General features: G+C 39.3%; 1 protein-coding gene across 7 annotated transcripts in view; it reads right to left on the bottom strand.

The window, feature by feature from the left end:
- The window catches only part of sipa1l1 (signal-induced proliferation-associated 1 like 1), a 379,448-nt gene that overhangs the window by 323,226 nt on the left and 30,070 nt on the right, over positions 1–26,152 (bottom strand). For all 7 annotated transcript variants that reach the window (XM_073040260.1, XM_073040252.1, XM_073040259.1 and 4 more), the window contains exon 2: positions 10,953–11,024. The gene's annotated coding sequence lies outside the window, so the exon portion shown is untranslated. The remainder of the gene's footprint in view (positions 1–10,952; positions 11,025–26,152) is intronic.

Genomic DNA, 26,152 nt, shown 5'->3' with positions numbered 1-26,152 from the left:
CCACTTCTGGCAGCCATGTCTTCTGTTGCCCTAAAACTTGAGAATTCCTTTTCTTAACTTCTCCATTTCTATCAACTCATGTTTCCCCTTTAAAGGCCTTGCTCTACTTTTCAACCCAACCAGCTCATTATCTGCACCACCAACACTGTAAATACTCAGTGTCAAATTCTATTTGAAAACAATTAAGTTGTTGCTAAAATGAGTAGTAAGAAATAAGTAAAAATATAACCAGTCAGTCTCAGGAAGCAACTTAGAAGGCTTATAAAATCCTGGTCTCTCTCCCACAAAGAGATTGTAACTCATACAAGTAGAGCCATTCCTTTTTAAACGTACATAGAGCTCTGTTTAGACTGCATTCAGGTGGCTGCATTCAATTCAGGGCACCACCCTTTAACTAAATAAAAAACCTTGGAAGAAATTGTTTTAGCCAAGATGATACTGGAAATAAAAGAGTTAAACTATCAGAACAAGACTATGTATACTTCTATTTAATTGAGTACAGTTGACTTGATGGATGCTGTAAACGAAATATTTAATATGACAACTAATGGATTTAATAGAGTGTACAGAGAGTAAATGTTTCCTCTGGTGATGGATTGCAGGATAAAGAAAGTATAACAAATTGGAGTCAGGTCAATTCAACATCAAAATCACACCTCTTCATACAAAAGATAACATAAATCTGAACTGTTCCCTAAAACACAACTCTGGGGGTTACTTTATGTCCACACAATATTTCAACGAAGAGATCAATAGATGAAAGGCAGACATATTCTAGGTATAAAGACCATAGAAATATGATCCAGGTCATAATGGCTTACATCTGTCCCCATCAAAAGACATTATCGACACAATCACACCATGGCTTACACACTTCTCCATCTCAGCTCAGCAGACATACACATAGCAGGTAGTGCCTAACCAGCTCAGCGAAATATACACATATAATTTAACTTGGGTTAACAGGGTCTTAAGGAAAGTTAACACGTGACCAGTGCACTAGCCAATAGTGATCCCGTAAATCAACATCAAGGGAACATACCATTTAGTCATCATCATGCTGATGGTTTTAATGTGCACCAATTGCTCTGTTTGAAATTTCATCTTGCATTACAGAAGCTCTCACCATTTCATCAGCGGCACTAAAGGCTTTAATGTAAATTTGAGACACATACACATAAAGCAAGCTGGAAGTTAAAAGTTAAACATCTGAAATGGTAATTCGTTGCCAGCACATCACAGAATCGAGTCCAGTTCAGAGGTTCAGCAACCAGAGACTCAGTTACAACATCCAATGCAGTTCTTTCATTAATTATATATGCAAGCCAGTTAAGGATAAAGTATGAAAAGGGCAAGTTTACCTACAAAGGCCACAAGTACCTACCTTTCATGAGGACTGTTGTACGTTGGTTATATGTGGGACAGAATCATTATTTGGATCCAACACAGTGGTAATGATATTACACATAAGAAAGCTGTAAATGGGTGTACATTTCCCCATCAGTGGTGCTACATGGTATTCCATACACTTTGAAATAAACCTCAATTACTTGGGGTACCTTAGGAGGACTTAATCAGTACTTAAGTCTATAAATAACATTTTAATATCAAAATTCTATAATTCTATTTATAAACACTGCAGAATATGCTATAACAAACAAAACCTTCCTAATGAAAATGAAAATATTTTGATATTTATAACAAGAGCAAAAACTTGCTACTTGACTGAGTCATAGATGTATTTGAACAAATATTATATGACAAAATCTATACCAATGTTCATACTTAAATTAAGGTTGCAAGCTGATAGCTCTGTGGTCAAAATATTTTAATTATAAAAATGCAGTGCATAAGCCAAAGAAGAGAACTATGCTCTCTAATTTACTGACAGTTCACTGAAAACGCCTTCCACCTCAACACCACTCCACCCCCATCCCATTAACAGCAGCTGCAGCCACAGTAACTCGTGTCCAGACTTCTGTTCTCTGTATATTCAATACACCAGCAGTCTTCAGCTGATGAAGGTAAGTGCGTTTGAAGATTAAGACCTCAGAACTGACACAAAACCCATGTTCTACCTGGCAGCAAATCTTTGTGGCATCCTTAACCTCCCATTTACTTTTAGACATGGACCACCTACCCCAGGCACAGCAAAATCTATGGAAGGGTAAGCAACCAGTATCAGTGTCCTCACTGATCCCCATCATTAAGGCTACGTCCACACTACACTAGATAAATCCGTAACCCAAGCTTTTTCTCTTCGTTTTTACCCTCCGTCCACACTAAAACAACGTTTTCGTCCCCCGAAACTGGAGCTTTTCAGAAACGCTCTCCAGGGTGGGTATTTTTGAAAACACCGATTCTGCAGATCAGTGTGGACAGGGTAACCAGAGAAATTTTAAAACACTGTCAGATGGTAGCGCGCCATTTCATTGTTTTCTTGAATGCAATTTAACAATTTCAGAACAGACAGCAACGAGACTGAAGCCAGAAGAGTTTGAAATGTACTCACCAAATACTTTGACCCATAACTTACTGAATAAATAAGTATACTCACTTTGCCCTGTTTTCTGTCCTTGCTCGTATGAAGGTGGTTTACCTATTTATGCAAGTACCTCTCTGACAATAGATGTGTAACAGCCTAATGTAACATTGTACGGAAATACAAGGTAATACTGATGCAGACATGTTTTACACATTTAACAAGGAGCTCGAAGGATTGTTAGAAAGGCAAATCAAAACCCCCGTTTGACTGCAAAAGACCTTCAGGAAGATTTAGCAGACTCTGGAGTGGTGATGCACTGTTCTATTGTGCAGCGCCACCTGCATAAATATGACCTTCATGGAAGAGTCATCAGAAGAAAACCTTTCCTGCATCCTCACCACAAAATTCAGTGTCAGAAGTTTGCAAAGGAACAAGGCTGATGCATTTTGGAAACAAGTCCTGTGGATTGATGAAGTTAAAATAGAACTTTTTGGCCGCAATGAGCAAAGGTATATTTGGAGAAAAAAGGGTGCAGAATTTCATGAAAAGAACACCTCTCCAACTGTTAAGCACGGGGGTGGATTGATCATGCTTTGGGCTTGTATTGCAGCCAGTGGCACAAGGAACATTTCACTGGTAGAGGGAAGAATTAATTCAATTAAATACCAGCAAATTCTAGAAGCAAACATCACACTGTCTTTAAAAAAACCTGAAGATGAAAAGAGGATGGCTTCTACAACAGGATAATGATCCTAAACACACCTCAAAATCCACACTGGACTACCTCAAGAGGTGCAAGCTGAAGGTTTTTCCATGACCCTCAGTCCCTCAACCTAAACATCATCAAAAATCTGTGGATAGACCTCAAAAGCGCAGTGCATGCAAGACGGCCCAAGAATCTCACAGAACTAGAAGCCTTTTGCAAGGAAGAAAGGGCAAAAATCCCACAAACAAGAATTGAAAGACTCTCAGCTGGCTACAGAAAGCGTTTACAAGCTGTGATACTTGTCAAAGGGGGTGTTACTAAGTACTGACCATGCAGGGTACCCGAAGAACTTTGGCTTCGGGCCCTTTTCCTTTTTTTGTCATTTTGAAACTGTAAAAGATGAAAATAAAGAAAGTAATCTTGCTTAAAATATTAAAGAAACATGTCATCTTTAACTTTATGCCCTTTGGAAATCAGGTTATTTTTTACTCACTTAGCTATTCACAGTAACATTAATTTTGATCAGGGGTGCCCATACTTTTGCATGCCACTGTAGAAGCACCATTTCTTCCTGCTCCTGGGTCAGCTGCTACAGTGGAAGAATTCAAGTATCTCAGCGGTGTCATCTGTACTGACGACTCACTAAACACAGCATTAGGATTTGCAAAACCAGCCAGAACACTGGTTGGCTGTGATCATGTGTGTTGAACCAGCAGAACATTCGCCTGCCCATAAATTTAAAGATTTACAAAGCTATTGTCCTCAGCAGTCTCTTGTATGGATGTGAAACCTGGACAGTATAAAAGATCCTCTTAAGTGTCATCATAAATTCTGCTTCTATTCCACCCCTGGCAGGATAGTAGAGGCACCTTCTTTAACCCTTTTCCCCCTCACCTTAAAAGTTATGTTCTCTAGCATGTGACATTACAATCTTGGGGGTAAAAAAAGACAATGACTATCCCATCTCGTAATTTTATAAATCTCAGTAAACTTATCACCAAATTCATGATCAAATGAACATCAGTGATTCCCACTCTTCAGTATGCAGATACATAGACAATTTACAGCGGGCTCCTCAAAGCACTGGAGATATATCACTAATGGTGCTGGCAGAATAAGCAAGCCATAATCAGCATCTCTTCCCAGGCCAATGCCCCAGGATAGGTACTCCGATCACATTCTATCAGCTCCAATGGATGAGTCACATCAATGCCGGAAGTCCAAAACAAACACATTACTCTGAGCTCATCATGGCAAGCAATTTCTGTGAGGGTAGAAAAAAAATACACTATAGTCCTCCATGTCCTCAAAGCCTCCATGACAGTCTCACTATTTATGGAAAGAAAGAGTTGAAACCAGCAGAGAAGCATACAGGAAGGTACTGTGCACAAGTTTATCCATTCAAAGCACATGAAGACCAAACACAAACAACAGATGTACAGTACACAGAAATGCATTTGGCTCACCACTAATCAAGCACAACATGTCCATCTGCAGCACTAGTTGTTAGCCTCTTTTGTCACCCAAGAACCTCCAGAACTGTTGTGAAAGTAAGGCAATGAGAAAACAAAGATCCCCAGAAAGTGTTGACAGTAAATTGAAATCACCTCACCTTTCTCCTTTAATACCACCACTAGGGTGAGGCAGACTGTAAGAGAGATTTTCTTCCAGAAAGCATCGTTAACACTAAATTGATCTCCAGCTGCCTTGGTCATTTGCCTTTAGCGCAATCGAAATGTTCACAACACTTACAAAAAAAGTCTCTGCATTCTGTGGTTGTAAACTACTTTACCTCTATCCCCTGCAGAGATTTATTTTGAATGCACTGAATAATTAGATACGAGTAAGCAGGAATAATATATTAAATTTTGATCAAAATGAACACATTAGGGGGAAAAATTGATCTGCAGTCTCCTGCTGTGTTAATGCAAATACTGAACCTTGAATTCTTAGCTGCTACAACTAAGTATGCATCACATGAGATCACATGAGAAAATAACAGTCGTTTTAAAATAACCAGTTAAAAATACAGGAACTAGTTCCATGAATGCTGAAAGCAGAATAAAGGCTGAAAAAAAAACATGGTGAGGCAACACGGTGGCATAGCGATTAGCATTAAGCTATTATAGCGCCAGTGACTTTTGTTCAACTCCTGCTCCTGAGGAGGGTGTAATTTCTCACCATGACAGCACAAGTTTCCTCTGAGTTTTCTGGCTTCTTCCCACATTCCATAGGTATACAGGTTAGTAGGCAAGTTAGACACATGGGTGTAATTAGGCAAAATGGGCTACTCTGGTTTAAGGATTCTAATTAAGTATTAGAAATAAATCTATGATCAGATTGCTTTTCCCACTAACCATGAAATAGTTTGGAAAGACGGTGTCTTTTTCAACAGTTATATAAAGTATTTACAAGGATTGGATTGAATATGATTCAGAGTATACACAGTATTGTGCAAAAGTCTTTGGCAAATGTAAAAAAAATTGTTAAGCAAAAATGCTTTCAAAAATAATGAAAAGTTACTAAATATCAAAAAATTTACTATAAAGAGCAGTAAACAGTAAAAAGAAAATTGTGATCACCCTTTGTCTTTAAAACTGCATTATCTTTCTTGGGTACCCGGTCATGCAGTTTTATAAGAAAAATTGGCTGGTAGGTTGTTCTTGGAGAACTTGCCACAGTTCTTCTGCAGACACTGGCCATCTCACTTGTTTGTCTCTCCAGGTAATCCCAGCCAGCCTCAAATGATGTAAGATCAGGGCTCTGTGGAGGCTATACCATCTGTGTAGAACTCCGCTATTCTTCTTGCTGAAGATGGTTCTTTATGGCCTTGGCCATGTGTACGGGGTTATCGCCCTGCTGCACATCGAAGTTGGGACTGATTAGGCACCTTCTTGATAAGGCTGTACGATGCATGAATATCTGTGTGTAGTTCTCAGCACTGAGGATTCCATTAATTCTGACCTGATCACATTTGCAGAAATGCAGCTCCAAACCTGCAGGTAATTCCATCGTGCTTCACTACTGGCTGCAGGCACTCACCCAAGTAGCACTCTCCAGCTCTTCTACAGACAAACTGCCTCATGTACGAGCCAAAAATTTCAAATTTTGACTCATCAGTCCACAGAACTTGTTGTCATTGTTCAGCACCCCAGCCCTTCAGCTCCAGTTCCACTTTGGAGGAATGGCTTTTTGGCAGCAAATGCTCTGGACGGATGAGTCAAAATTTGAAATTTTTGGCTCAAACAAGAGGCAGTTTGTCTGTAGAAGAGCTGTAAAGTCCCTGAAATACATGAAATATTAAAATTGTGTCATATAGTAGGGTTTCAGCTGAACAGATTGCTGTGCAGCTGTGCTCTTACCAAGAGATGCAATTTAAAACAAAGGGAGATTTGGCCCAGAAATAAAACAGTTTGTGTTTCCTGCAGCAAAACATGGACAACAGCCAGGTGTTGACTATTATGGAACAAGTAACATTTTATATGGGAAGTGTTCTTTCCAACAAAACCTCAGTAAACCATTGTGATTTACTATTCAATGGAACTAACTACAAATCATCTAGTGGGTCACCACTGACCACAAAGGTAATTGACTCACCCACAATTATCATGAACTACAAGAGCAGGTCATATAGTACGAATTCTCTGGCCAGTTACTCTACTGCTAACTTGCTAAAGGCTTGATATCTTCTATAAGGAATAAGTCAACTGTACGAAAGTCTCCACTTATGCTGCAACAAAAAAAAAATTGACAATTCAACATCATCCAGGAAAAGGTTCAAAAGATCCATTTTTGTTATCAAAATATGTATGTAGAATACAACTAAGATTTGTCTTCTCCAGTTAGCCAAAAAATATAGATGACTGAAGTAGTTAAAAGACAATCAATCCCCTCCCTACACTAAAAGAAAAAGAAACAAAAACTAAACTGCAAAATCCCCCCACCCCTCCCTCACACAAAGACCAACAGATCACTCACATAGAGAAACAACATCAGACCACAAAACCCCAGCCCACCAATCAGTAACAAGAATGAATGGGCAAGAACACAATAGAACTGAAAGAGGCCGATATGAACTACAGTCCAATCCATAAATTACAGACTTCGATAACATCTCCGAGAGTATTGGGACCCAGTGGCCCCCCCAAGAGCAGCAACTACAAATTGCAGAGTATTGAAGCTACTGCATCAACCAAGTTAAAAAACTTGACTTCTACTCTGTAGCATTTATATGATGCTGCAATGCAATTTAGCAAGGGTTCTTAATAACACCTTTCAAACAAGCAATACACATAATGTGCTACAGGTGCTCATTTATGGATGGGAATAAACAGTTGATGTTTCAGGCCGAGACTCTTCGCCAACACTTAGACCAAGGGAACTGCTGTAAGTAGATGCATAGAAACATCACCAGTTTCCCCAAATTACACATCTAGGCAGCACAGCCTTCTAGCGTTATTAGAAATGTGGGTCAGATACTCCCCATCACAGCAACACCCACATTACGGGAATAAAAATCAAATTTTCATATTTGTATTATATACATTTCAGTGAGTTGTAAGTGTGCATACAATATACATGCTCATAAAATAAAGCACTAGATAGTCATTTTCCCCAGGGTGGGAATGTCAAATTCAAAGTGCATAGCTTTAGGGGGAATGGGAGAAGTGTTTAAAGGAGATGTGTGAGGCAGGTATTTTTTTTTAAAAACACAAGTGAGTGGTAGGTGCCAAGAACACACTGCCAGGATAAGAGGTAGAAGCGGATATGATAGCTGCGTGCAAGAGGCAGTTAGACAGGCACAAGAACAGATAAGGAATGGAGGGATACAGACCACACGCCAGCAAATGTGTAGCTTAAATGGGCACCACTGTCAGCACGGATCTGTTCCTGTAATACACTGTTCTACATTCAATGTTCACAAACTTACACTATGGCAAAGACTGCAAAAATAACTATAATGCATTGATGGAGCTTGAAGGCAGACAGCTCTACTACCCATATGTACACTCTTTCTATCTGAAAGGCTAGCCTCAGTCTCTGCTACTCATGAAAGTCTTTAATCATATACTTCATATCCATGTAGAATTTTTAAAAAAATCAAAACTAAAATTATGTTGATACCTTTCTGATTACATTTTTACTGACTAGTAAAGAGTAAGATTGTAAAATGCAGACTATTAACCCTGCTCTCTCACAGTATTGAGTTATCTGTTCTGGAAACAGTAACTTCCAGGATCTCTGAGGAAATTTTTTTTTAAAAAGTATGGTTTCAGCATAAACCCTACCTAACCTTATAAATATGTCTCATTACTTGTGTAGCACCCTTGTCACTAATTGTTAATTAACCTCACCTGAATTCTTCTCATTTCTGCTGGGAGCAGACTAATTTCTACAAATTAAAACAAAGCTGTGAGGGAAAAGCTTAAACTCCACACCTTACAGTTTAGCACTATTAGCGGAAAGGAGATACGCATCATCAGAGGATTGCAGTAAATTTATCACCACCCACCAGCACTGTAGGAGCAGACTATCTAGAGGAATTGAAGCATGATCTTTCTTCCCTCCCATCCCCTCTCTCCATCTTGATCAGAGAAAAAACATCCAAATTCTTTTACAAAATGATTTAATGCCTTTTTGCTCCATCGCATAGTCAACTGTTAAGAAGCCATCTAATTAGACCCAATGAACTGTCCATTCTCCATTGTTTGGCAGATTTCAGCCAGTTGGACATAGAAGTCACAGTTCCTCTCATGAGCATCAGGAGTTATGAGAATCAGTGGGTTTATAGAAGATGTCAATGAACAGTCTGTCTCCAGAGATCACTGAAACAGGTGCAATTGTCTTAACACTTTGCTATGGATGTCCAGTAGCAAAACAATATATTGACGGCATGGTGAGCAAGACAGTTGACAATTCTTGTTTTAAGTTAATGCCAGCTGACTTTAAAATAAACAATTAACTACTACTCATGAGCATGGACACTCACTTTGCTCTCCCTAAAACTTAAAACTTGATTCCTTTCTTTTGAAAGGTCATTGACCTGAAATGTTAATTTTGACTTGTGAAATGTTAATTGCAACTTGACTTGTTGTGTACCTCCAAGTCTGATTTTATTATGACCAATATGGATTGATAACTCCAGTGACAACAGAAGGGTTCACTTGAATGGCATTCATGTGGCACACGTGTAGCTATATGGTTGTTAACGTTTACATATTATTCTGATGGCAGGGATGACTTTTAAATCCGATTCTCATTCTATCATGGGATTGCAGACACACAGGCAGGCATGGTAGTCTAGTGGTTAGCACAACACTTCACAGTATCAGTGACGCAGGTTCAAATCCTAATGCTGTCTGTAAGGAGTTTCTGCGTTTTCCCTGTGACTGTGTGGATGTCCTCCCGGTGCTCCGATTTCCTCCCATAGTCCAAAGATGTATTGGTGGGTAGTTAATTGGTCATTGTAAACTGCCCCATGATTAGGCTAGGGTTAAATTGGGGGATTGCTAGGCTGCGTAGCTCAAAGGGCTCGAAGGCATGGAGGTATGAAGGGATGAAAGACAATAGGTGAGTAGATAGACAGATGAATACATACATAAATCAAAGAGCAAAAAATCAGATTATGAAAATCTAAAGCAAACACAAAATGCTGAAAAATAGCTGAAAAGAGAAGGAGAGTTAATGTATAATGTCACCACATCTCACCAAAATAGTTCTAATAGGTCATCAACATGAAACATTAATTAGGCTTCTCTTTCCATGACCTACTGAGTATCCTTAACATCTTCCATCTGTAATTTCAAATGATCCTGCTCTGTTTGAGGCAAATGCAACAGGACCAGTACAGTTATGAAATCTAAATAACCTAAAAGTATTTAGAACAGAAGTTCCTGAAAGGAGACACAAGAGTCTGCAGATGCTGAAATCTGAAGCAAAACAAACTACTGCAAGAAGTCAGCTGGTTAAGCAGCATCTAAGGAGCAAAGAGATGGTAGATATTTCAGGTTGAGATCTCGCATCAAGGCTGAGCGTGTAGGGTCAATGCAGGTCAATGGGACTAGCGGAATAAAGTTTTGGCACAGACTAGAAGGGCCGAATGGCCTGTTTTCTGTGCTGCAGTGTTCTATGGAAGAAAAGAAAGAGAGGGGTGAGAGAGAGGGAGGCTGGAAGGTGTTAGGTGGAACCAGATAGGGAGAGGGTGGGAGAGGTTTTGAGGGCAGTGGAGTGGGAGTATTGAGACAAAGGCTGAAGATAATAGGTGGAAAAATAAGCAAAATAAATAGGTAGATGGAGCCAAATGTGTGTCTCTGTCTTGGGCAAGGGGGAAGGAGTTGGTGATGAAAGCAGTTAACAAGTGGGGTGGGGGAGGGAGTGGGAAGATATGGAAAAAGTGAACAAGGAAAGAGATCCTGGATGGACTGATAGGAGTAGAAAAAGGGGAGTAGATAACCTGATTTTTGTTTTGACTACTCAAAAGGAATAGAAGATGCTGTTCTTCTAGATTGGATTTGGCCTCATCATGGAGAAGGCAGAGAAAATGCAACTTAAAACTCAAGATGACCTCCTCTACATTGGCAAAACAGGCCATCATTTTGCAGAGCACCTGCACTCCATTCAAAACAGTCATTTAATGCTGTCAGTTTATTAGAAGCTCTGATAATTGGAAATCCAAAGTAAAACAATAGTGAAGTGTATAGGACATCAATAAAAACAAATAGATGATTTGGGAGTCATTTTAAAACAATAAATTAACCTCACCTTTATTTTCAGATGCTCAGAAGTTTGGCATGCACATTCACTATTTCCATTTTTAAGGCAGGTGGAATTATTCTGAAAATGAGAAGGAAAGGAAACATTAGCTATTCATCCTCAAGCAAAGCTAGCACTCACAAAAAGGATGTGTTGCAGGTTCAAAAGACAAATCGGACATTCGCCCTCGGCAGTTCAAACTTATCAAAACCACTCAACCTCAACAATTACAACACACACAAAATGCTGCAAGAACTCAGCAGGTCAGGCAGCGTCCATGGAAATGAAAAATAGTTGATGTTTCAGGCCAAAACCCATCCTGAAACATCGACTATCAATTCAGTTCCATGGAAGTTGCCTGACCTGCTGAGTTCCTCCAGTATTCTGTGCGTGTTGCTTTGGATTTCTAGCGTCTGCGTTTCTTGTGTTCATGATTTGAACCTCAAGAATAAGTACTTTTCAACAAGGGTCACCTGTGTAAGAACCTTTTAATACATCCCCAGACAGCTTTAGTCCCAGTATGGCCCATTACTGCATATAACCCTAGATAGCACATGAGACTACAATCATTTGTGCTTGGATACATTTGCACATAATGCAGGTTATGATGAACATTGTCATAATCATAAATCATTATTGTGGGAAAATAAATTCACAAGCTAGGGAATACATCAAGACCCAAGGTTTTTCCACTGGTCACTCAAGCTCCGTGAAGCAGACAATCTTTTCAATATGAGAGTACTGCATTGTCAAAGCAGGCATCTATCAGCAGAGACATCAGAGTGAGGATGTGACATTTTATTCAGTAGTTCATGCAGATATAAAGGACTACATGGCACTAAAGATCTTTTTGAAGATAAATATTTGCTTTATTTGTCACATGTACATCAAAACCTCAAAACATACAGGTATACATAAAGTCTGCTTTATTTTATGATCATTATCAAATCAGTAAGCACTGTGCTCGGGTGCTCGCAAGTGTCGCCACGCTTCCGGTGTCAGCAGAGCATGCCCACAACTCACTAATCCTAACTGTATATCTCTGGAAAGTCTAAGGAAACCACACGGTCACAGGGAGAACGTACAAACTCCTTACAGGCAGTTGCAGAAATTGAATCCCGATTGCCGATTGCTGTCACTGCAAAGTGATGCGTTAACCACTGTGCTACTGTGCCACCCAGAGGACCAGTCAAATGAGTTTGAAATTACATAATGCGCTGGGCATATTCTTTCCACAACCGTACAGTCATACCGGTTGGTAGCTTAGTCATTGTAAATTGTCCCATAAACAGGCTAGGATTACATCTCGGGATTGTTGGGCGGCGTGCCTTGAAGGGTTGGAAAGGCCTATCCCACACTGTATCTCAATAAAGTAATCATTTTGGATTACTTGATTGTTCAACTTATTTTCTGCTTAGAGTTACACAGCATGGCCTTTCTGAGAATCACGTCTGTGCCAGCTACTATACCCCTATCTACACCATTCCCATTTTCCAAATGCTGTAGCTACAGCATTTCAAGAGTAAATGCAAATAAATGCTGTTGGGAGTACTGCTTCTATCATACCCCTGCTTCAGCTACAGCCTGGGTTTAAGTATTTCTTCAAGTTCACTCCACATACCTTATCTCTATCTTAAAGCCATTCACCCTTACTCCTTGAGATCTTACTCTACATGGACTGTCTATCACATAACCCCATTCAATAACGTCTACATTCCAAAGCAATTTTGTTGATGATGAAATACTTGCGACATTCTGTAATTGTGAAAAAAGTGCTCAATAAATTCAGTATTTTCCTCTTGGCTGGAGTCAAGCTAGCTTAAATCTGTACTTCACCTAGTTAACTGTTGGGAAATGAGTTACATTAATGGCAAAAAAAAGCAATAATAAAAGAAAGATTTTCTGTTTTGAAATCTTTGACACATGAATACAAGTCAAAATCCAAACATACTGCTGCAACAAAAAAACTTCTGTTTTCCATTTTGAGGAAACTTAAGAACAAAATAACTTTTCAGAAAGGCACTTTACATCACAATACTTGAAGAACTTCAAATAAAGAATAGTTTCACGTGCTGTTAATTGCTTGTGCAGTGCTTAATAGGGATATTAAACAAGACCATCCAGGTCAGATTTAACTCAATATAGTGTGAACCAATCCCAAAGAATAATGTAAACAGGTGTGATAAACAGGGCACAAAAAATACTTCACAGAAACATTAATTTACTGCATTGGGCAACATTATGCTGTGTTACCAGAATTACATTCTCATTATCAGTGCATGACTCATGGGACAAGTCAAGACACAATTGTTGCAGGCCCTTTAAAACAGGAAACACCTTAATTGCTCTATCAACAACCAGAGAACAAGACATTCTAATTCAATCTCTTCTGGAATGAAGAGTTGATTTTTTTTCAATGGTCAAAATTAGAGCTTTGCTTTCAGTTTTGACATCCGTCTCCACCACAGATATAAATCAGATATAAATATATTAAACCGTGCCAACAGTTGTCAAAACTTGGCTTATGGTTTTAACCCAACACATCCATTAGTTATCTCATACAAGATGCAAACATGATCTTTCCCCCAAACCAAATGAGTATACTTCATACATTTTCAAATGCATACAAGTGGCATCTTTTTTTTTCCATTTATTAAGGGATGTGGGCTGTACAGGCTGAGTCAGCAGCAGATAAGAATTAAAATACATTTTCAAGTCTGTACTTTCACATAGGTCACACCAAGGCACAATAAGATTTATTTGCCTAAAAAGGAGCCTAATGAACTATAGATTTTCTTTTCACAGCAATCCAGTAATTCCATGGTCATCACTAGAAAGACTAGCTTTCTTTGAAATACTAGTAAATAAGAATTCTGATGAACGGTCTTGGCCCGAAATGTCGACTATTTACTCTTCTCCATAGATATTGCCTAGCCTGCTGAGTTTCTCCAGCATCTTGTGTGTGTTACTTGGATTTCCAGCATCTGCAGATTTTCTCCTGTTTGGAAAAAAATTGGAATTGAATTCCCCAGATGACATGGTGGGATTTGATCTTGCAAATCTGGATCAACAATACAGAACTCTGGCTGTCCTGAAATACAACCATACACTACCCTGAAATGCAATCAGCAAGTCACATCTGTCATCAACTCTACTTGAAAAAAGCCAAAGTTCAGATAAATATACTGCATTTATTCTCAGCATCCGCAATTCAGCAAAAATAGAGAATCCACTACCCAGAAACCCATGTTTTAAACTTCTGCAAAGCACCTTAACCTTCAAGAGGACAATAATCTCATTGTTGGGTTTGGAGGCATGTGTACCTCAATGACCCAGAGAGTTATGTTGGCTGGAGACAGGATTTTATGCTCTGGCTCTTGGTAGGGTCACCCTTGCCAAACAAGTCAAAGGGTAAAGGCCAGACCAAGATTGGTCCACCAGTCCTCCAGGTTCAGGGGTTCAGCTCAGGGCTAACAACTCTGACAGGTAAAACAAAATTCTTACGGAAACAGCACTGAAAAATACCTTCTACATCAGAGCGCAATGGTATTCCCAGTCTCCTTCCGGGACGTCCCTGAGCGACAGTAGTGAAGACCGAGAGGAAGCAACTGTCGTGAAGAAGGAAGCCCCGAAAACTGCTAGAGATGGAGGACCTTCAAATGCTGCCCTGAACACCAATGGTGTGATGGGCAGTAAGTAAAGAAGCACCTCAAGATAAGTACATTTAGAAAAAACCCATGTTGCCAATAGTAGCTGTTGCGATATGTGAAGCCTGCAACGCCTACGAGTTAAATTCAGATATTATCTCAATTATCCTCCAAACCAGAGTTATATCTTGAGCCAACCAACTTTCAAATTCTATGCCATGAACAAGAGAAAATCTGCAGATGCTGAAAATTCGAGCAACACACACAAAATGCTGGAGGAGCTCAGCAGGCCAGGCAGCATCTATGGAAAATAAGTACAGTCGATGTTTTGAGCAAAAACGTGGTTTTTGTGTGTTGCTTGGATTTCCAGTATCTGCAGATTTTCTCTTGTTTGTGTTTCAGCTCAAAACATCGACTGTACTTTTTTCCATTGATGCTGCCTAGCCCGTTGATTTCCTCCAGCATTTTGTGCTCAACAGAACCATGAGTTGGTTAGAGTAGTTGAGAGGGCTAAATGCATTTAGTTAATGTCCCATGAAGAGTAACCTGATAAACAGGTTTATTCTACTTAAAGCTAATGGCTTAGGGTTAGCTATTACCAGGATATTGAATCCGTCACTTTATAAATACTCTTCTGTAAATGAAACCTTCCTCAGTATAATAAAAGCATACAACAGCTTTAGAACAACTAAGTAAAACTACTTATAATGCTGTTAATAAAGACCTGAGGATATTACATTGCATTCAAATTATGGAACTTACGTGAGCGACAATTTGGATTTTGTCATCACAATCATATCGCTCAAGACAATTAGCACATAGATAGTTTGATAATTCTACTAGCTTGCACAGCTCTAACTAAATCATAAACACAAAAAATTCTGCTGATGCTAGAAATCCAAAGCAACAAACACAAAATGCTGAACTAAATGATTATAGTAGGATGTACAAATAAAAGACTGAGTTGACACACACAACAAGCAGTGTCAATTAAAATTATCCAGGAAAGAATGTAGTGACATGGGTGGGAAAGAGTCACGCAAAAATCATTTGGCATACTTGCCTTCATGAGCCGAGGCAGTGAGTGTAGGTATAAAGACTTCACAGTCCAACTGAAGAAAAGATTGATTAAAGAATATTGCATACAATTCCATTTGCCACACGTGTTCTAGATAGCTTTATCTGGGGTAAAAAAAAATGTATGTGGTGAAAAGAGAAGAGATCCACCAGGATGTTGCCTAGAGTGGAGGACCTTAGCTACAAGGAGAGACTGGGTGGGTTGGGCTTGTTTTCACTGTAACATGGGAAGCTGTGGCGTGACCTTCTGGAGATTTATAGAAGTACAAGGACAGAGATCTGGATAGTCCACGTCTTTTTCCCTGGGGCAGTGGAATCTAGAATGAGAGGGTACAGGTTTAGGTGAGTGGAAAGAAATTTAAAGGAGATTTGAGAGGCAGATCTTTTCATAAAGGATGGTGGTTAGATGGAACAAACTGCTAAGGAAGGTGGTAGAGAAAAATACAATTACAAATGTTTTAAAGGCACTTGGATCCCTCTTGAACCAAACAGGATAATTTCGCTCAACATCACTTGCCCCTAACAACTCACTTCCAAAGACTTTTCATCTCATGTTCTTGATATTTATTGCTTACTCGTTTTTTGTTATTTCTTTCTTTTTGTATTTGCACAGTTTGTTGTCTTTTGCACACTGGCTGAATGCCCAGATTGGTGCGGTCTTTCATTGATTCTATTATGGTTAGTACTCTATTATGGATTTATTGAGTATGCCTGCGAGAAAATGAATCTCAAGATTGTATATGGTAATATGCATGTACTTTGATAATAAGTTTGCTTTGAACATTACTTGGAAGGCACAAAAGTTATACAGACCCAATGTAGGCAAAAGAAAAAGAAAATCTGCAGATGCTGGAAATCCAAGCAACACACACAAAACACTGGAGGAACTCAGCAGACCAGGCAGAATCCATGGAAAGCGCACAGTCAATATTTTGGGCCGATGCCCTTCATCAGGGCAGGAATGAGGGTGCTCAGGCATCACAGACAGCAATGGATGAGGTAGGCCAACACGGCTAATTTCTATGCTGTAACTTTTTACGATTCTATGTACAGTTTTAGCAAATCCAGAAACACATTTACTCAGTGTCATTAAAAAATGAATACAATAGCAGAAGCAAGGCAGTGAATATACTTACAACAGCTACCACAAGCAATGATACTGGTAATTCACAAAATTCACATAGGCATTTTGAACTTTTTAAACTTTTAAAACAAATACTGATTAGCCAAAAAATGCATGATATATCATTGAGTGGAGAAGCAGGTTGTGCAACTTAGATTTCAAAACACTTTGGCCCAATTACACAGCTGCATCAATTAGCTGAAGTTTTGTGTAAATAGCTAAAAAGGTATATAAAAAAGGCAAACTACTATTTAACTGAGTAACATGTATTTAAATGAAGTTCAGAACAAATCAGAATACTATCAATACTACTACAGTACTATTAAGCTGTGTACCAGGTCCTAATGGTCGGTTTGGTGGTTGCCCGTTGTATCCAACGGTGACAGGAAACCTGTGTGGAAATTTTTTAAAGTGGAAACACTGTTGAACCAGGGCAGTCTCTCGAACTCGGAAGTCTGGGTTCAATGGTCTCAACTCGGGTCTTCCTTGATTGCACTGGTTGACCATGTCTTCTTCAGTGCCCCGCTATACCCTTCACTCTCCACAGAGCTTTGCAGAACCACCTTCCTGACCATTGCTTCTCACTGTAGATCTCATCTACCCAGTCCACTGAAGCTGACTTTACTTTCAAAGACAGGCATGTCTCTACTCCTCAGGGGTATAAGGCCCACCAGCTATCTTCACCTGGTTTAACCTACTTGTTGAAATGATGTACCAGGTGTGCTCGCTGTTGCATGCAAACAGCTCCTGGGAGCCACGGGTGACAGCTGAGTGCATGCTGCAGTGTTCTTTTGATTGACTGTAAATGAACAAAATCAGCACAGACACCTAACGTAGATGATGGGACTGCCTTCGCACTCTCTTCACCAACTGCATCCTCCAAATATTCACTTACATTGTAATATTCAAGATAACTGTTGAAACCTTCAAATTTTTCCACAGTTCCTAACTAGCTGAAGTCATGAAATAATTTCATTTTCACTCCCAGCCATTTCTGGTATTTCTAAGCCCGAGTGCTTGAAACCACCATGAGCAAAACAGTTCTGAACTATCTTACTACTTATTTCTCGCCAACTATCAGTGACCAAACTCACTGCTTTTTAAACCGAGGCACACAGAACTGATGCTATTTAAAAACTGTTCACCCTAAGCACAGTGTAGTGACGAAAGGCCACAAAGTTAATTCGTCTATCGCTAGTTAAAAGCTGTTTGGTCTACTGTTTCTTTGCCAAATTAAGTGGCATAGTATCCCAAATAAACAAAAGGAATACCAGTTATTTTCCTGAATAGTTTTCGGTCTTTAAGAGTTGTCCCAAATAAGCAGCAGCCCCAGATTAACTGATGTACCTTGTGACAAATGTTAACTATAAAAGCATACATCACAGTGCTTCAAGTAAATTAATGCATAGTGTATTCCCTAAGCAACATTACCTGCAGTCCATCATAACAATTTATTTCACAGCAAGACAAAAACCTTGAAAGCTACAATGTAACCAAATGAAATGGCACATGAAAAAGATAAGTGTTTCCCAAAAGAATTAATTGGTCAAAAAGTGCTTGCTTAACTGGCCATTACCTTCTACAACTCATGAAATGATTAAATTCATCTCCCTGCTAATGGCCAAAAATCTATTTAAAGTTTTGAGGTCATATACACAGTACTGCCTTGAAGTCCAGAGGACTTTAAATAGGCTGCCTCATCACTGTAACCTCATTTTAATGTTCTTTCTTATTTAGGAAACTGCCATTGCCTGAAGCTACACACAAAAATGTTTGTACTTTCACAACTCTAAATAAAAACATTGACAATCCAACTTAGTTTTACAGACTTAAAATATATCTAGGAGAACCAAAGAAAAAAATCTCAGCACAATCCAATTTCTGGCAGAATAAAAAAAAAGTTACACAACAAAATGTGTATTTTATTACACACAAAAACTATCAACCTTGCAACTGGTTGACATAATCAAGAGCTGACCTCACTACCCTGTTCCTTGTGAAGTTGATGGTGAAACTTCTTGAAACACTACAGGTATCTGACAAACTTTAGATATGGTGATCAAGTATTTCAGACCCAGGAGGAAGGTGATCTTTGTTTCCAAGCCAGAGTGCCTTGCCAAGATGTGCAGCTGGTTCATTGCACCATCACTGGTTTTATTTGTCGGCTAGATGGGCAAGTGTCAATCAGGACAACAGCTTCTTCCTGGATGGTTTGAAAATTGATATGTTGCTTTTGCCCCAAAAGTGGCAGAAATACTTTGAAGAATTAGAGGTTAGTCAATCATATATCCACTGCATGTTTTGCAGCAAAACTCAAATGATCTTTCTCATGCATATAGAAATAATTGCAAAATGCAACAAATATTATATGAAATGCTAATCTGAATTTGAACAATGTAAATGTGAGTATTTAATCAGAATATAAACATCTGACAAAGCTCAGAATTCATTTCATTTATACCACTATAATTTGCACAGGTAGTGTACTTGGACCCAGAAGAATTTTACTGATCCAGCAACATGCACGGTCAGTTAAAATGGAACATCAGGTTCACTTTCTCAGTAACTTTTCAGGTTCAACATCTCCAGCCAGATGGTGGCACATTCAGATGCAGCAGCCAACCAAAGGTGTTTCTGCCTTTTACTACGATAACAAGGCACGGCTGGACATTGCAAACTTCCAAGCATTGCAGGTCTGCTCCATCAGCGAGTTACTCATTAGCAGAAGAGCACGAGGAGCTGGACATGATGCGGACTATGTTGCTGCCTGCGACAGAAAGGCGTCAACGTAGGCGCGCAAAGGCAGTGTGTAGTCTAACAGCGAGTGATTTTCTTTTATGTTTCTCTTGTGATCACAAGACCCTGTTGGACTTCGGTAAGATAGAATATTGCAAATCCAGTTTACTGATTTATTGGCGAGACTGGCGGTGGGAGCATGGTCTTGGCTGTAGTGAGGAGTAGGCCTCAAGCCACTGTATTGCCTGTTGTAGCCACTAGGAGGGGAGAGGCCAGAGGCAGTGTGACAAAGCATCCATGCCGAATTGGGGACAGGCTCCTCCCATCAGTGCTGGCCTCCAGTGCTTGCTCGGTGGAAGCTCCATGCACGAGTCTGTTTGCGGACTGCTGAGAGCTTGTTCTCGTCAATAACATTCATGCTCCATCAATCTGCAGGGCATGTTACTTCGGGACTTGGTCTATATTATGTTCTTGTGTGACAGTATGTTTACTGTGATCTTAAATGTGCTGTATGTGCCTTGTGCTGTGTATGACTGTTGGTACTACGTTTTGCACCATGACCCCGGAGGAACGCCGTTTCATTCGGATATATTCACGTATGGTTGAATAACTGAACTTGAACTCAAACTATATTTCAATTCTGGTACTGAAGGAACATCAATCCCAAAACCAGAAACTTAAATAATATTTCTATTCTTGATCCCATTCATTTCAGCAATTTATTTCCTGCCCTTTCTAAGGCCTTTTACTCAAATTTTTTCCCCGAGTGGACAGTTTATCCTTCAATGAGTTACTTTTGCTGTCAAAACAAGTTAGTGCAGCTCCAAAGTAAAGCATCTCACACATCTTCAATCATACTGAAACTGATCAATTGCCTGAAAAGAACACAAGGAGTACACTCTCCAAGCAGGTGAAGGCAAAAAAGAAATACAAGTACTACTCCTCAATTCTATATTACTTTGAAAAATATTATAGTTATTTCATTTTTGACCAACTCCTTTCCACTTGCCTTTCAACCAAATGAAATCTTACAGAACATGCAGATCTGTACAATTTGGAAAGACTGAAACCAAACAAGCGATACCAAAAATATGGTGTTTAAAATCATTTCTGGATCTTAAATACACCCATCATTTGAAAAGCTACACATTATCAAAGCCATCTATAAAGAAATACTGCAGAAAATACGGATTCCAAATAAACAGGCCTTTGCTACAACAGGCCACATCATTCAACTTACTCACAGGATTCTGCTCTCCTTCTTTGCCGTGGAGATTCCCCTTTATAAAGGATCACAAAGTCATAGATCACTATAGCACAGAAACAGGCCTTTCAACCAATCTAATCCACGCCAAAGAATAAATCTGCCAAGTCCCATTGACCCGTGCCTGACCATGCCCCTCTATAATCCTCCCATCCATGTTCTCTTAAATGTTAAGGCTGGGGGGGGGGGGAGGGATAATCAAAATTTCTCAAAAAATTTCCAAAACATTGGAATCAAACCCACAACCACCACTTCTGTGGGCAGCTCATTCCATATTTGCACCATCCTCTGAATGAAGTTTCCCCTCACCTTCCCTTAAATCTTTCACCTTAATCTATGACCTCTAATTCTAGGCTGGCCCATCTTCAGTGGGAAAAGCCTGCTTGCATTTATCCTATTAATACCTCTTATAATTTTACATCTCTATCAAATCTTTCCTAAACTCCTATGCTCTACGGGGGGGGGAGAGAGAATGCCCTCACTCTAACTTTTCCCTACAACACAGATCCTCAAGTCTTAGCAGCATCCTTTTTAAATTTTCTCTGCAACCTTTCAGCCGTATTAATACCCAGAACTGCACACAAAACACAAATTTGGCCTAATCAAACATCAACATTACAAAAGTTTAGCAAAATCTTCTTTCTTAGTAAACATCTATTACAAGTAAAAACTAAAAATCCTAGAAACTCTGAAGATCCGGCAGCATGGTGGAAAGAGAAACTGAATTAATGTTCAGGCACAGACCAGTTCACATCTGATATTAAATATTCCCGTCTTGTTTTCTGCCACCAGAGACAGATAGGTTCTCAATTGGCCCCATGTCTTCCCTCACCACCTAAAAGTATGCATTTAATGGCATCCACATGGGACATAAATAACCAGTAGCTAGGTTTGAAGGTGGCTCTGCTAGAAAGTGATACTCAGTACATATTTACAGGACAATCAAATGTGGTTCCACATAAATGAAGATCTGAACAATTGGTATAATAAAACTTGGGAAATACAAACAGCTTGTTAAATCAATAAAATAAAGCTCCAATGCCATATTCAAGTTTATTCTATAAATTTTATTGCGTATGCCCACAAGAAAATGAATCTCAGGGTTGTATACAGTGACATGTGTACTTCGGTAATAAATTTACTTTGAACTTTTAATTGTCTAAACACTTCCTCTCAAAATTTTGCTTGAAGACCTCCCACTTACCAAGTACACTTTGCCAGAAAACAGCCTGTTCCAATCCACATTCACCAGATCCTTTCCAATACCATTAGAATTGGCCTTTCTCCAATTTAGAATCTCAACCCATAGACCAGACCTACCTTTTTGCATACTTACATTGAAACTAATTGCATTATGATCACTGGATGCAAAGCTCAAGAGTTCCATACTTCCATTTAATATCAGAGAAATATATACAATATACAACCTGAAATTCTTGTTCTCTACAGATATCCATTAAAACAGAAGAGTGCCCCTTAACAAACTTCTGTCATCTGCCTGTTCTCATTCCTAGTAACAGATCAGGCATCACACACTCCCTCATTGGGACTTCTATGTACTGATGAAGGAAACTTTCCTGGACACATTTGACAAAACTATCCAATCTACTCCTTTTACAGTATGGAAGTTCTAGTCAGTATGTGGTAAGTTAAAATCACCAACTATAATGCAACCTCTCTGTAAATGTGTTTCTCTAAATCCCTTGGGCTGTTGGGTAATCTATATAGTTGTCAAATATAGCCCCTTTGTCGTGGAAATACCTTTCTTATTTCTCAGTTCCACCCATAGTGCCTCACCAGACGAGTTCTCCAATCTGTCATGACTGAGCACTGTTGGGACATTTTCTGTAACTAGTAAAAGCCACCCCTTCTCCTTTAATCCCTCCTGCTCTGTCGTGTCTAAAACAACAAAACCCCAGAATATTGAGCTGCCAGTCATGCCACTCCTACAACCAAGTCTCACTAGTGACTAGAATATCATAATTCCTTGTGTTGATGCATGCCCGGAGCTCATCTGACTTTTCTACGATATTTTGTGCGTTAAAATATACACAGCTCAGGTCAAGCCTAGTCGCACCAATTTGATTCCTGAATTTTTCTGAGGTCTTAACAACATCTGTCTCCACAACCTCTCCACTAACTTTCTGGCACTCTGGTTCCCATCCCCCGCTACTCTAGTTTAAACCCCTCCATGTAGCACTAGCAAACCTTCCTGCTAGGACATTAATGCCCTTTCAGCTCAGGTGCAATGATCTTTTGAGGGAGATTGTTTAAATGTCAGAATGACCTGAGTATTGTCTTTAAGGCCAGCAAACATCCAAAAATCTGAGAATTAAGAAAACAGAATTAAAAAGTGGTTTATGAAAAAGCAAAAACATACATACTTAATTTAATAAATTTAAACTAGCAAAATTAAATCAAATAAGATCTTCTTGCCTTTCTCTTGACAAATGTTTATTCCCATTTTAATGGGATTACAGTGCTTGCATCAATTTTAATCTGGCACACACCCAGCAGGCAGATGTCCAGCCTGAGCGCTGATTAGACTATGGAAGTCTGTGAAACAGAGGTGTCGTTACCAGATTTCCACGAAGAAAAACTTATGGCAGTGCTGGAAATCAGCCCTATGGCTCCAGCCCCCAACATCCTCTGAGTCACTCCATTCCTAAACCTGGTATCCGTGCTAAGATTGAAAGAAATAGCTGCCAGCTTTGACCCAGAAAAGAGCTTCAGAATATCTATTTCCACTTTTTTCCTTTTAATCTCTCCGGAATTCAACTTTGTCTCTATCCATCTGCTGCTGAAACCAGTGTGAATTTTCAGATTGGAATATTCCAATGAAATCCTAATGGGCCCCTAGCATCCTAGCACTTTACATCTGAGATAATCCTTACCTTTTTTGTCTGTTTTAATGCACACCAAGTCTCATTCACCCATCATGAGTTTAAAAGGGAAAGGCAATCTCATTGAAACATATGAAATGCTGGACTATAGGGATTACTCCCTTGGCTGGGGTTACAGTCTCAAAAAGATAATCATTCAGAACAGAGATGAGATGAAATTTCTTCACTGAGAAAAGAACAGCATAGCTTTGAAACTCTCTGCCCGAGTTTCAGTCACTCAGTGTATCTAAAGCAGAGACTTTTGGGTATTAAGGCAATCGGGGCTACTGAATTAATGCAGGAAAGTGGCACCAGGTTGACAATCACAGTTTTATGGATGAGCAGCCACAAAGGCTAAATGGAGACAAAAGACTGAAGGTTTTGGAATCTGGAGGAACACAGACTGCTGGAGGATTGCAATGGGTCAGGCACTATGAAGGACAATTGATGTTTTAGATCAAGACCCTTCATCTGGATTCAATGGCCTACTCACACTTCTATTTCTTACACAGATCTCTCTCTCTCTCGTCTGAAATCCTATTTATGGCATTATGAAAATGAATGATAAAACTGTACAAAATACTATACTGAACAGAGCCAGGCTAATTTTTGGCAATTCCTTATGAATGTAGTCAAAGAAAGCACTATGCAGTAAAGAAGATCAGTTCTGCCACACCAATTCAGAACAATTTATCCTGTTGCCTCCACAGGTCCTGCCTGACCAGCTGAATTCCTTTAGCAATTTGCTTCTTTGCTCCAGATTATAACAACCAGCTGCCCTGAATAAGGCAGTTTAATGATAGAAGTGAATCAAGCTTAACAACTGTATGCACAAATTTAAAAATTATTAAATTTTAAATAAGCATCAATGATACTTCAAGATCCGGCATTAATTTTAAAAATTCCTTCAGTTAATATTAACAAGTAATTTGATGCAATTAGTACTGTAGTACAACTAATTCCACAGCAAGCTATAAACGAGGGAATTGGAGCTGCTATTAAATTCCAACACAAAAGAAAATAACTCATACTTTACATTCACCATCGTAATGAAAATTACGATGATTAGAGTTTTTAATTCCATTTGTGACTTCCAAGATAATGAAGTGGTTTGCATAGATGTGACCTGGACAATACTTAGGCATAGGCAGATAAGTGGAATACAAACGCCAGGCAACAATCTCCAACAAAAGTATGAAACTTGGAATCCAAGCTCCAATACATTGTTAACTCTTACGCATAAGACATTAAAGTGGAAAGGCCTTGCACCTAACATCCACTAAATACCTCTACCAACCTGCCCAATGGCTCCATATTGTCAACTAACAATCAAGGTTCAAGGCAAGACCCTGGAAAACGTGGACCATTTCATATATATCAGGAGACACCTCTCAGCAAGGGCAGATACAGATGATGAAACTCATTGCTGCCTTCAATGCCCTAACACTGCCTTTGATCAATTGACATAAAAATGTTATTTCAAGATTAAGGTCTCAAAACGAGCACAAAGTTTGTGGTCTACTGAGCAACGCTACTCCTACCTTCCTATACTCTTCAGAAATCTGGACCACCAAAAGTAGGCACCTCACAGCAATGTAAAAATATCAATGATGTCCTTGCAAAATTCTCCACATTTACTGAAAGGGTAAGCAAACCTCCTTTGTGTCCTCTGACAAGAAAATACTCCAGCATTGAGGCCAAGTTGCTCTTAGCATGCCTTGTGAGATGTGACCAGTTGTCTGCATTGTGAGCATGCTATGTTGGCTCAAGTGTATAGCAACACTTGTGGACTGCCTCAGCACATCCTTGGTTTTGTTGACTTAATGCAAATGCCAGATTTCTCTGTGTGTTTTTAATGTACATGTGATAATTAAATTTAAATCTTAATTTGATTTGCCCCACTAATGTGATGAACTGATACTGAGGCGCCGGGCTACTCCGGGGATTCGGTTTCAAGGACTCAATTTAGTTCTGAATGCTGTTACTCACTTCTATCCCTTTCTCTGCACATTAGGTGTTCTTTCTGGTTTCTTGTTTTGTGGCTGCCTGTAAACAGAGAAATCTCAAGGTTGTACAATTTATACGTTCCTTGATAATAGATGTACTTTAAATCTGACCTGTACCCGAGAAGGAGATTACCAATTTGTCAAATAAAAGATTCAAGGATGTACCGAAAAATTCCCTGAAGAAGCGCACAATCACACTGCCTCTAGCCTCATTACCCAAAGTGGAGGAGGAGCGTTTGGGTTGGTATTCAGAACCTTTTAAGATCATACATTGGAGGCAGAGACAGGAACCTATCTCAAGTGGAAGAAGAGTGCACCACTTTACAAATTACTCATTTGCACCTTCTCCTTCAGCCACCTCTTACTTCGTTTATGAATGCATCTATAGGTCACATATCACTCGTCTTGGAACCCACTAAATCAGAGATGAAGCAAATCATGGAAGGAAGTTATCCTCAATTCTGAGGGATTGCT

The sequence above is a fragment of the Hemitrygon akajei genome, chromosome 3 (genome assembly GCF_048418815.1).
Source record: "Hemitrygon akajei chromosome 3, sHemAka1.3, whole genome shotgun sequence".
NCBI lineage: Eukaryota > Metazoa > Chordata > Chondrichthyes > Myliobatiformes > Dasyatidae > Hemitrygon > Hemitrygon akajei.
This window is presented reverse-complemented; position numbering and strand designations above follow the sequence as displayed.